We start from the raw sequence: 12,188 nt of genomic DNA on the forward strand, positions 1-12,188 counted from the left end.
GGCACGCGAACTAGACAGAGAGGTCTTGGGGAGCTGCAGGTGAACGCATCGTCGAGGATACGATGATGTCGTATGCAGACTGCTATGTTACACATATCCAGTCAGCGCCACGTAGGAGGGAACTTGCTACCTAGAGCCTGACATGTGGGCCAAATCATTCATATTGGCTATTAAAGTAGTTGACCGATAGATTTTGGCTCAATGTTGAGAATTAGTTCAGAAGTTATGGCTTTGTATTAAAAAACTCAAAAGTTCCGGTAAAGTGTTATAAGTTGCCCCGAAGTTGTGGTTTTGTGTTAAAAAACTCAAACGTTGTGGTAAAGTGTTATAAGTTATCCTGAAGTTGTGGTTTTGTGTAATTAACTCAAGAATTAATTAAGTCCCAAGCAACGCGTCAAGATTCATGCAACAAAAATTTCTATTGTTTTCCCTTTTTGGTGTTGTGCTCTGACTGCAGACACTTGCATGCAACCGATTTGCGTTGTACGTTGTATTTTACCTTTTTTTCTTTGGGTTATTCTTTTCTGGGTGCAACTACATCTGCACATTTCTCATCGGCTTCACCATTTCCCCCCTTTTTTTCCTTTTGGTTTCCTTTGTTTTCTTTTTTTTTAATTATTTGGTTTTCATCGATATTCTAGTGTTTGTTTTCCTTTTTTTCTTTTAATACACGTATACATTTTTGTACACATTGCACATTTTTTGTATACATTAGACATGTTTTTAATACATGTTTAAATTTTTGAAATACACGAATAATATTATTTTTCAAATATGTGTTTGATTTCTACTTATATTCATGCATATTGTATATTTTTGGTACACATCTCAAACATTTTTTACACATGTTTAATATTTTTCAAATACATGATTTAATTTTATCAAATATTTTTAAAAAAAATTTAACTAAAATATGTGTCACAAAATTCATATACACGTTGAAACATTTTTCCATTATTTTTTTAAAGTGGAAAAAATATTCTTGAAAAACGGCAACATCTTATTAAAAGGAACGTACATATTTTTGGATGGTACGAAACATTTTTTTAATTACACAAACATCGTTTTTATATTTTGTATCATTTTACAAAAGTGTCACGTACATTTTTTGAAATACATGAAACATTATTTTCTGAATGTTATGAACATTTTTTTAAAGTACACCAACAAAAGTTTTAGACCATGTTAACATTTTTCAAATTCATGGTGTCACTTAAAAAATAAGTACTTTAAGGTTTTTAGAATGTATGTATTTATAATATTTCAACAATATAAACAAAAATAAAAAGAAAAAATATGAACGAAAAAAGAATAGAAAGTAACGTACAACTGTGTGATTATGGACCGGCACATTTAGCGCGTGCTTGTGTCTCGCTGCGGGCGAGACACAGTTGCTCTCGGCTGAACAAGAGACCGAGCAAAGAAGCGAGCTTGCTAATGGGCCACTGGCAAGAGGTCTCAACCTTCACCTAAGACCAAGAGATTATGAACGAAATCATTATTTAAGGATTACTCCTTATAAAGGTCACTCTCATCTTTACAGGCGCTGACTTCTAGCGCATTGCATATGCGTCACTTGTCATAAGTTAGGAGTTTTTCTTTTTTGTTGATTCGTTTATTCTAAATGTCTTGTCCCTCGAACCGTCCGTTTAAATCCTAAACTGTTTTCACTGGTTTTCTTTTAGAAAAGGAGGAGGACCCCCGGCCTCTGTATCTGGATAATGCATGCAGTCGCTTTATTAATTATTCACACAAGACCTTACAAAGTCATAAAACAGTAAGACCAAAGCCACCGTCTAGGCAACATCTGTCGCTACTCCTATCCAGTTGATAAAAGGGATGCTGGTAGCCTGGGCCTAATATCAAACAGACCTCGCAGCCAAACCTAACATCTAAGACTGAGGTCCCAACCAGGACTCTTGCCGGGTATGGGGCACCCACCAGTCCGGCGCACTCCTCAACCAGGACGCCTGCCGGGTATGAGGCCACCGCTGCAACCTGCCACCAATCCATCTTCAGTGTTGTACTGCTGCATCTACCTTGCCTGGTCTAGCTGCCGTCGACGCCACCACGACGCCAAACAACGCCACCACCCTGTGCTCGTTCATCATCACACGCCCACCGAGGAGACCCCACTGCTCCATGCCGCTGAGACCCACCGTTATCGACGTGCCTGATACCACGTCGCTCCTCTGTCGCGAACACCACCTGTTGCCACTGGTCCCATCCCCTCAGCCTGCAGTTCCTCTAACCAAGCACCCAAACGCCCCTGGGGGCGCCTCCAAGAAGGGAATGACTCACGCAGTGTCGCCGCTGCCCGATCTAAGGAGATTTCGGGTTTTCACCCGGGCATGGGGTCGGGGTGGAGGGCATGGACCTCAACGGCGCTTGCAAGGAGGAGAACGGCGAACCTGGTCGTCGCCACCGTCGGGATGAATGAGTCATCCAGAGTTTTCTCCGGTCTGATGGCACCTCTACCAGCTCCGAGGCCGACGACCGCGATCATAAGCCACCAAGTGCAGCGGGAGAGAGCCAACAGCGTGGAGGAGATCCACCGGCAACTCACCGCCCACGCGGTCAAGACGCTGTCCATCCACCGCCCCCTCCCCCCGCGCGAACTTCGCCAGCCGAGGGCGCCGTCGCCAATCCTAACGGGGTCGCCGCCCCTGGTCTAGGTTCCTCCACGATGGCCGGAGTGGCGAGATCCGCCACGAGCGACGAGATCCGGCACCGCGCGGCCGACGCCATCGCCCAAGCCCGCCGTCGGCCGATCCATCTGCCGCGCCGTCGGGAGCCCGCACACTGTCGGGACTCCCACACTCATGGATCTGGGCGCCCGTGCACCGCCGCAAGCCCGCCGCCTCCGGGATCCGCCACACCGTCGGGAGGGCCGCACACCACGGATCAGGACGCCCGCGCCGCCGCGGATCCAGGAGAGTGAGGAGAGACCCTCCGTCGCCGCCGTCGCACGCACGGGCTTTGCCCGGCGCCGACCATCGGCAGCGGCGGAGGAGAGAGGGGCGCTGGAAGGTTACTAGGCGGCGGTGGCTGAGCCCTCCGGAGCCGCCCGCGGGGGAGGCGACGTGAGAGGGAGGCCGCGGATCGGAAAGCCGATGACGATAGATCGTCCACCGTTGTTGTTGGGTTTCTCGCGCCTAGATCTTCGAAACTGGATTCCGTGTTAATAGGTTTCGAAAAACCATTTTTCACGAAAAAAAACCTGAAAAAAACCCAATGCAGGGAGCATGATTTATTTTTTCACTTTTTTTCCTTTTTCGAGAACCACAATTGTGGTACTGGCGGAAGCAAATCTTCGCCTCCATGAGAGGCAAAGATGTGTTTCTCATGGAAGCATATTTTTTTTTCGAAAAGCACGGTTATGTTTCTCACGAAAACAAATATGTACCTCAATGAGAAGCAAATATGAGCCGTGGAAGCACAATTTTAATTCTATAATTTTCTATTCTCCAAACCTAGGAAAAAATGGGCGAAAACCAAAAAACTAAAACATACCCATCTAAAACCTGAAAACACATAAAAAAATAAATTCTAGAGGAAGCACCCAGCATGCGATATGTGTAGTGGCTAGACTTGCCACTTGGCATGCTCCCAACTCACTCAAAGTGACCCTTAAACGTCCTCAACAAGGGGCTGCAAATAGCACAAAGAAGCACCAAACGGGCCGGCCTATTAGGCAACTAATGCTTTTGTGACCAGTTCTTTGCTAATTTTATACAATTTTCCACTTGTGTGTACTGGTTTTCTGCCCTTCTTTGGTTTTATACAGTTTTTGTACTTTTTATGTTTTCTTTCATATTCCTTAGATCTTTATGGATTTTTTCCATTATTACTATTTATTTTGCTTGCCTTTTAATATATGAGTGTTTTTAGATAATTCTACATTATTTCATTCACATGTTTTTTGAAATCAGTACATATGCTTCATTTTCAAATTCGGTGAATTCTAAATTGGTTTTTAAATTATGTACTTTTTAAAATTCTGGTTTATTTTTTGGATTCGACGCATTTTAGAAAATTTGTTTATTTTTGGTAAAACATCTATTTATTAATGTTTTAAATAAATTCCTTAGAAAACTTAGATTAATGGATTATTTCATATCTTCAACATTTTTTAGGAAAATTCAAAATAAAATACCAAAAGCAAAAAAACAAACCGGTAAAAAAACTTGAAATTCTAGAAAAAGAAATCTGAATGAAAAACATAAGAAAACAAAACCGATCGTACTAAGCTTGGTTACTATAGTTTGGCCCTTGCCCATGTGAGGAGGGAGACCTCTGATTCCCTGACCCATGCGGTGGGCAAGTCCTATTCGGCACATAGTTCGCCAAGTAGTGACGCAGTACATACCCTCTCCGTGGCTATTTCTTTTTTAAATAATACATTTTTTTAATAATTTAGAGAAATATTACACCGCTTTTTTAATTTTTTTTTAAATAATACACGGTGGGCCCGGGGGAAGCTGACTGGCTTCAGTCGTTTGTGGCGTAGCCAACAGGCTTTGTTGGCCCACTACGAGGCCGACTAGTGTCTTTTCGGCCACGTGGAGGCCGACTATAGGCCGGACCACGTCACTCGGTCTCGGGGTTCCCAGTCGGCCAGGACCAGGCCAACAGGCCCAGTCTACTTACCCAGGGCCGACAGGTAGCCCAGTCGGCTTCCCCGTGGCTGATAGGAGGCAGCCACCCCTCCAGTCGGGCGCACGCCCCTTCTTCCTCCCCTATTCCTCTTCTCTTCTTCTATTCTTCCCTTCCTCTCTCCCCATCCGAAAAAACTCTCATTTATGCACCATTTGGTAGCCGGTTTCTTGCCCATTTTCCATCGTAGTGTTATTCTAGAGGGTTGGGGGAGGTAAGGGAGACCTCGATCTCACGATGGGATAGCTCATGGTAGTGGTGGTGAGTGGTGTAGGTGGTGGTGGTGGTGGAGGTCAAGGTGGTGGTGGTGGTGGAGGTGGTGGAGGCTCCAGTGATTGAAGGCCGCCGTTCGTCGTTACTTCGCACACTTCAAGGGTAAAATTCAACCGACATTTTGTCTGTCATAGTTGTTCCGGTAGTATTCAGTAGGTTTGGTGATATTTCGGTGTGAGATTATTCAGTTGGCTCGGCAATGTTTCGGTGTGCGATTATTCGGCTGGTTCGGTGATATTTCATAATATATTTAGATGTCAAACATTAAGGTATGCGAATATTTTTAGTTGGTTCGGTAATATTTCGTAATATATTTAGATGTCAAATATTTAGGTGTGCGGATATTTTTAGTTGGTTTGATAATATTTCGTAATATATTTTGATGTCAAATATTTAGGTGTGCGGATATTTTTACTTGGTCCGGTAATATTCCGCAATATATTTAGATGTAAAATATTTAGGTGTGTGGATTTTTTAGTTGGTCCGGTAATGTTTCATAATATATTTAGATGTCAAATAGTTGTGTGAATATTTTTCAGTTTATCCTTTTGCTTAATAATTGTCCATGTTGAATAATTTTTTAGACCAGCAGAGATGTCTGATGTAGTGAAGTTCGTATTTTATTACGGTCCTGGTACTGTCCAAAGAAATGTGATGGGAGCTGATCTAAGTGATTTTGAGTAAATAGAGGTGCCACTGACTGTCCCTCAAACATGGTATGTTAGTCAGTTGAAAGAATGGTTGACAGGAAGTTTAGGGCTTAATACTGAAATACACATCGTCGGTGTGCATGCATTATGGACCCGGTCAAGTTCAATCGTTTACTTTTATTTGAGGTCAATAGAGCGGGACCCTCAGTGGGTGCGCTGGTTACAAGGTTGTGAAAGCAGGGAATGCAATCATGTTGCCTTAGTGCTTCCCATCATGAAGGAGGTCAGTGCACCTGAAGGCGAGGGTGGTTACGATCCTGGCCAGAGCAGTGAAGGGATGCATTTATCTATGTCAAATTTTGTGTCAAATGCTGGAGATGACAGTTACGAACCAGGGCAGAGTAGTCAGGTAGAAGGAGGAAATGCCGATGGTTATTACAGTGGCGAGGCGGACGCTGACAAGGTAGATGGGCAGATGCAAAACTAGATGGAAGATGAAGATACAGATGGTGATAGTGATAGTGGTCATGCCGATAATTCAGACGAGTTGGATGGAGAAGAGAATGTAGAGGAGGTATCGAATCCTGCATCATGGAATAAGTGCGGGAAACTTTGGCGGGAGAAATGAGCAGGAAACAGTGTTGCCGCCTGGTCCAATAGCGGCAGGTGCCACGCGAGAACTTAGGGGGTCTTTTTTGTCATTCTTGTCCAGAGGTGATCATTTCTCTCAATTAGATTAGCCAGGTGATATTTTTGTACACCTGGTTCAGAGGTGATCATAATTACGGTGCAAAATATGGTGGGCATGCACCTATCGAGTTCGGTGTAGCCGATTGCAGCTAATCGGCTTAGGCGAAACCAATTAGTCCTAATCAGACACACTAAAACCGGCAGGAGCTTTACCCTGCAGCCGAGAGCCCTGTCGGCTTCCCCACCCGATAGGATCCCATTCGGCTTCCCCTAGGCTGACAGGACCCCATTCAGCCGCGCCAAGGCCGACCGAGGCCAGTCAGCTTCCCCCAGGCCAACCATGTATTATTTTTTTTAAACTGCACGATATTTTCTAAATTATTAAAAAAAATATTATTTTAAAAAAATAGCCTCACCGTGAGCCTGTATCCACCAGTTTCGGGTAGATTCTACAACCTTCCCTGAACCAGTTTTTCTTCTCTTCTTTGTTATCTCTTCTGGTTTCTCTTTCTTTTAAATTTTTCATTTTTTTCCTTTTTATTTTCTGTTTTCCATTTTCTTTTCCTTTTTTATTTTCATTTTCTCCTAAATTTAATTTTTCATTTTAGTTTTTTCTTCTCTTTTTTTATGTTTTTTATTTCAATTTTACATTTCATTCTTTCTTTTTCGATATCTTCTTTCTTTTCCAATTATGGAAACATCTTTCAAATTAGAAAACACTTTCTGAAATAATGAATTTATTTTAATCATAAACATTATTTGAAATCAGGATCATTTTTTAAATTACTGAACATTTTATGTAATCGTGAACATTTTGGAATTAACGGTCATCTTTTGAGATTTTGTAAAAAATTTGGGAAATCATCGACATGTTTTTATTTTTGCTGAACATTTCTTGAATGAATGAACATTTTAGAATCGAAGACATTTTTTTGATTGTAGAACAATGTTTAAAAAAATGTTCGGCCAGGACGCGAACATTTTTTGACTTTTGTGAAAAAATTATTATTATTCAACATTTCCATTAAATTACGATTATTTTTAAAAATCCCAACTTTTTTAATATGCAACATTTGTACATAATTGTGCAAAAATTAACATTTATGATCATTTTTTAAGAAGAATTAATATTTTTTAACAAATCCGAACATTTCTCAATTCCTTGAATGTTTTCTGAATATGCGTACCTTTTTTGAAATCATGAACAATTTTTGAAATTTGCAAACATTTTAGATTATTTGAGTTGACAAACATTTATAATTTCACGACATTGTTTTTGAAAATTTTATTTTTATTCTGAATTTGTAACTTCTATAAAATCCTAATTTCTTTTAAAATAGAACAAAAAATAAAAACGAAATGAGAAAAGGAGGATATCCCAAATTGCGCATAAGCCTGCCCAACAGGGCACACGTGGGGAAGGGGACGCATGCCAAGCCTCTCTGCGGTAGAAAGCGAGGTAACGCACATGGGAGCTCCTTACCGGCGCATTCAGCGCCCGTTGGTGTTTGTGGCGCCTACGCAACTTATATGGGTCGGCCAATCACGATGAAGAGGTGAATCGACCGCCAGCGAACACTCGCGTGCATGCTTCGTTCAATGGTTGACCGGTCGTGGTAGACTAAAAATAAATAGAAAATCAAAATAGATCCTCAATGTCAAAAATGTTCACGGATTTAAAAGAATGTCCACAAACTGTAAGAAAGGTTCATCAAATTTATTTTTTTAAAGATCTCCGGTTTTGAAAAGTTCATTGTCTTTGAAATAAGTTCACTAATTTGAAAACAAAAACATCGAATTTAAAAACATTCCATCAAATTTTAAAAACATTCACTGATCTGGAAAAATGTTCATCGAATTAGAAAAATGTTTGTCAAATTTTCAAAAAGTTCATTGATTTTGATAAATCTAATTAGGAAAAGGATTATCAATTTTGAAAAAAAAATTGTCAAATTTTAAAAACCGTTCATAAAATCCAGTGAACTTCTTCTACGAATTAGAAAAAAAATCCAAAAAAGGGAAAAAAGAAATGAAGAAGGAAGAGAACACTAGTAGAAAAAGGGCCTGTTGTCCCGGTTCGTAAGGGCCTTTTGTCCCGGTTCCTGAACCGGGACTAAAGGATCGGTACTAATGCCCTGTCCCTTTAGTTCCGGTTCAATCCAGAACCGGGACAGATGGGCCTCCACGTGGCCTGTGCGCGGAGCCCGGGCAGGAGGGCCTTTAGTCCCGGTTGGTGGCACCAACCGGGACCAATAGGCATCCACGCGTCAGCATTTCTGTGGCTGGGTTTTTTGTTTTTTTTAAAGGGGGGGGGTTTGGTGGTTTTGGGGGGTTAATTTAGGTGTTTCATATATTGTGTTAACTAGCTATAATTAATAGAGAGAAGTGTCCTCTCTTATGTCCGTGCTTGGTCGACGCTACGTACTATACATATGTATAGAGAGGACTAGACATGCTAGCTAGCTAGTAAGCAAACGAAGGAAACAGAAGATCGTCATGAACATATATGCATACAGAGAGAAGTGATATCGACCACCTCTCCTTCTCCGAGAGATTGGTCGAACAACAAGTTCTCGTATATCTATCCGACACTACCGGCTACATATATACAATAATTATCTCTTACAAATATAATCTCCTAACATACGGACTCATGGTCCACATAGTATTCTTCGTCTTCAGCGATCACGTGATCAAGAAAGAATGCCGCCAATTTCTCTTGAATTGCTCGCATGCGAGTTGGTGCTAGGAGTTCATCCCGCTTCCGAAACATCTAATTTGAAAAAGGGGGTCAATACATATATATATATATATATATGAATGAATGAAACTAAACACAAATGATGGTAATAAAATAAAATTGTGAATGTTGTTATTTACGCACTTCATATTGTTCGTCAGTGTAGCCCCGCTCACAGGTCGTGTGGCGGATGGACTCGCAAATGTAGTATCCACAGAAATTATTCCCTTGTTCCTGCCACAACCACTTTACAAGAAATAGAGGTCAATCAAACTGATAAGTAAGAATGCCAAATGGTATTGATGAAACTAGCTCTTGAATCAATAGGAGATGCGCGGAACATGCTACTATAGTACTTACTTTCGGGTGTCTAAATTACAGCTTCTTCAGGAGTCCCGGAGCTTTTTTGGTGAATTTTTTCCAAACCTTGCCAGGCAAAGAAAATAATTACTTGATATATCAGGAAATGAACAAAGTTGCTGATGTGGTGGATAATGATCGATTTAACTTACTTCTCGAGCATTTGAGTCATGTCCGCATAGTCCTGGGGATCTTTTCGTCTTGAGTCTAAGACGGTTACTAGTCCCTGCTCAAGCTTAATCTCTAGGAGAATATAGTGGAAACTGCACACGCGTGCATAACTCATCAATTACATTACTATAAACTTGACTAATATATAAGGGAAACCGAATACGCACAAGACAGTAACACTCACTTGAAGTTGTAAGGAAAGAGTATTATATCTTTGTTTTCATTTATTACCAACGATCCTAGCAAGTTAGCCTCGGTATCTGCGGGATGAAATTTAACCTCAGTTTCATCTATGAGATATGTGTTAATGAACCCAATATCACCGACTTGTCTTTTCTTCAATTCGGCGATCTTCAATCTGCATAATATAGTGAGGATAATTATAAATACATGCAATGAGAGAGTTGAGCTATATAGAGAGACTTAATGACAGAAGTAGTACTACTTACAGATAGTAGCAGGTGACCGTTGCTTTATCGAGGGCCAATTGATTGAAAAACTGAAAGAAATCCTCAAATGGAACAGGCAACAGATCAATTCCAATGAGTTCATGCTCCTTTTTAACTCTCACATACAAAGTACTCCTCCCCCCAGACTCTCTACAGATTTTCAAGTACCAATCATGCAATCTTCGCATCATCGTTGATAGAGATCTTTCATTTTTGACGAAAGGCTTCCCGTACTCGTATCTTTGTATCTGCACCTCCATGAAATCATAATGTACATCGTCGGGCAGGTAATCTCCAAGAATGCTATAACCGGGCACCATCCTCGGATCATTATCGACGATGTCGCTAGGCACCTTGAGCGGGGGGCACGATTGCTTCGCTTGTTCGCCAAGCTGTGCAATTTGTTTCCCAGCTCGTCGTTCTTTCAGCCTTTGATCACTAACAGTACGTCCCGACCGCTCCGCTTCGACAAATTCCTTTCCAATAATGCGCTCATAGTTTCCTTTCGGCGGAGACTTGGGTGGTTTTGTCAGGGCAGCCAGAGTGCACTTCGCTTTCACCGGATCTACCTTCTCCTCCGGAGGTGGATGTTTCTTTGCTTTCACCCCTTCAAAGAAGTTCCTCACTTCTTCTCGCGCGATCTCGGCATTCTCCTCCGGGGTCCTCTCGTATGGTAATTTCTCTGGAGTCTTCAGAGAAGGACCGAATCTGTATGTCCTCCCGCCTCTGGCTGTACTACTAGACGCCGGCAGAGCAGACGGAGCGGTTGTCTTCTTTACTTGGTTACGAGGCGGAGGAGAAGGACTACGACGCGCCGGAGCAGCTGGAGCGACGGCAGGGCTCTTCCGCCCTTGCTGACGAGGCGGAGAAGGAGGAGGCTGGCTGCTCGGGCGCGCCGGCGCAGGCGGAGAAGGAGGCGGAGTGCCGCCACGCGCCGGAGAAGGAGCCGGCCGAGTGCCCTGATCGTCACTCGCCAGAGGAGGAGGTGGTGGAGGAGGCGGAGTGCCCTGACTCACCGGAGGAGGAGGCGGTGGAGGAGGCGGAGTGCCCTGACTCGCCGGAGGAGGAGGAGGAGGCGGAGGCGTCCAGTTCGGAAGGTTGATGAGCTCCTTCCGCCATAGGCATGGAGTCTTCAGAGCAGAACCCAGCCTAATCTCCCCTTCACCGGTAGGGTGGTCAAGCTGGAGGTCCTCAAATCCCTCCGTTATTTCATCCACCATCACCCTAGCATATCCTTCTGGAATCGGCCGACAGTGAAAAGTTGCGCCGGGTTCAGTAGGATAAACAGAGCCAACAACCGTGATAGCATCCACAGGAGCCGTCAACCGTGATTGCGTCATAAGGTGGCAATTTTGAGACTCCGTGAGAGCATCCACAGGATAGCTGGCAGGAGCCGTCAAGACATGCTCCGGCTGAAGCAGCTCGGTGGAAGCCACGCTGCTTCTCTGCTGAGATGGCGGGGTAGCTTCGGGGGAAGCTTCGGCAGTTCGTTTGCTGCGATTTGCTTCTCGTTCCTCTATCGCTTGTACCCTTGCTTGCAGCGCCTGCATTTGGGTCTGTTGCACTTTTTTCCTCCTCTCCTGGCATTTGTAACTGCCTGCGTCCGGAAACCCAACCTTCCACGGAATGGAGCCTGGCGTGCCTCGTGTCCGTCCAGGGTGCTCAGGATTCTCGAGGGCCGTTGTGAGCTCGTCGTTCTCTCTGTCTAGAAAGAACGTCCCTTGCTGCGCTGCTTCGATATACTGCTGAAGCTTCTTGACTGGTATGTCCATTTGATCGTTCGTCCAAATGCACTTCCCTGATACAGGGTCCAAGGTTCCGACAGCCCCGAAGAACCAAGTCCGGCAACGGTCTGGCCAGTTAATTGTCTCTGGTTCGATCCCTTTATCAACCAGATCATTCTCAGTCTTGGCCCACTTAGGTCGGGCTACGAGGTAGCCACCTGACCCCGTGCGATGGTGATGCTTCTTCTTCGCAACATTTTGCTTGTTTGTCGCCGACATCTTCTTACTCTTTTCCGATGTCTTGTGGTCCACAAATGCGGGCCAGTGATCTCTGATCTTCTCATATCTGCCCTTGAATTTTGGTGTCTCTTTATTTTCGACAAACTTATTCAGCTCTTTCTTCCACCTCCTAAATAGTTCTGCCATCCTCTTAAGAGCAAAAGACTTGATTAATTGCTCTTTAATTGGCTTCTCC

The sequence above is a fragment of the Triticum urartu genome, chromosome 1, assembly GCF_003073215.2.
Source record: "Triticum urartu cultivar G1812 chromosome 1, Tu2.1, whole genome shotgun sequence".
In the NCBI taxonomy this organism is placed as follows: Eukaryota; Viridiplantae; Streptophyta; class Magnoliopsida; order Poales; family Poaceae; genus Triticum; species Triticum urartu.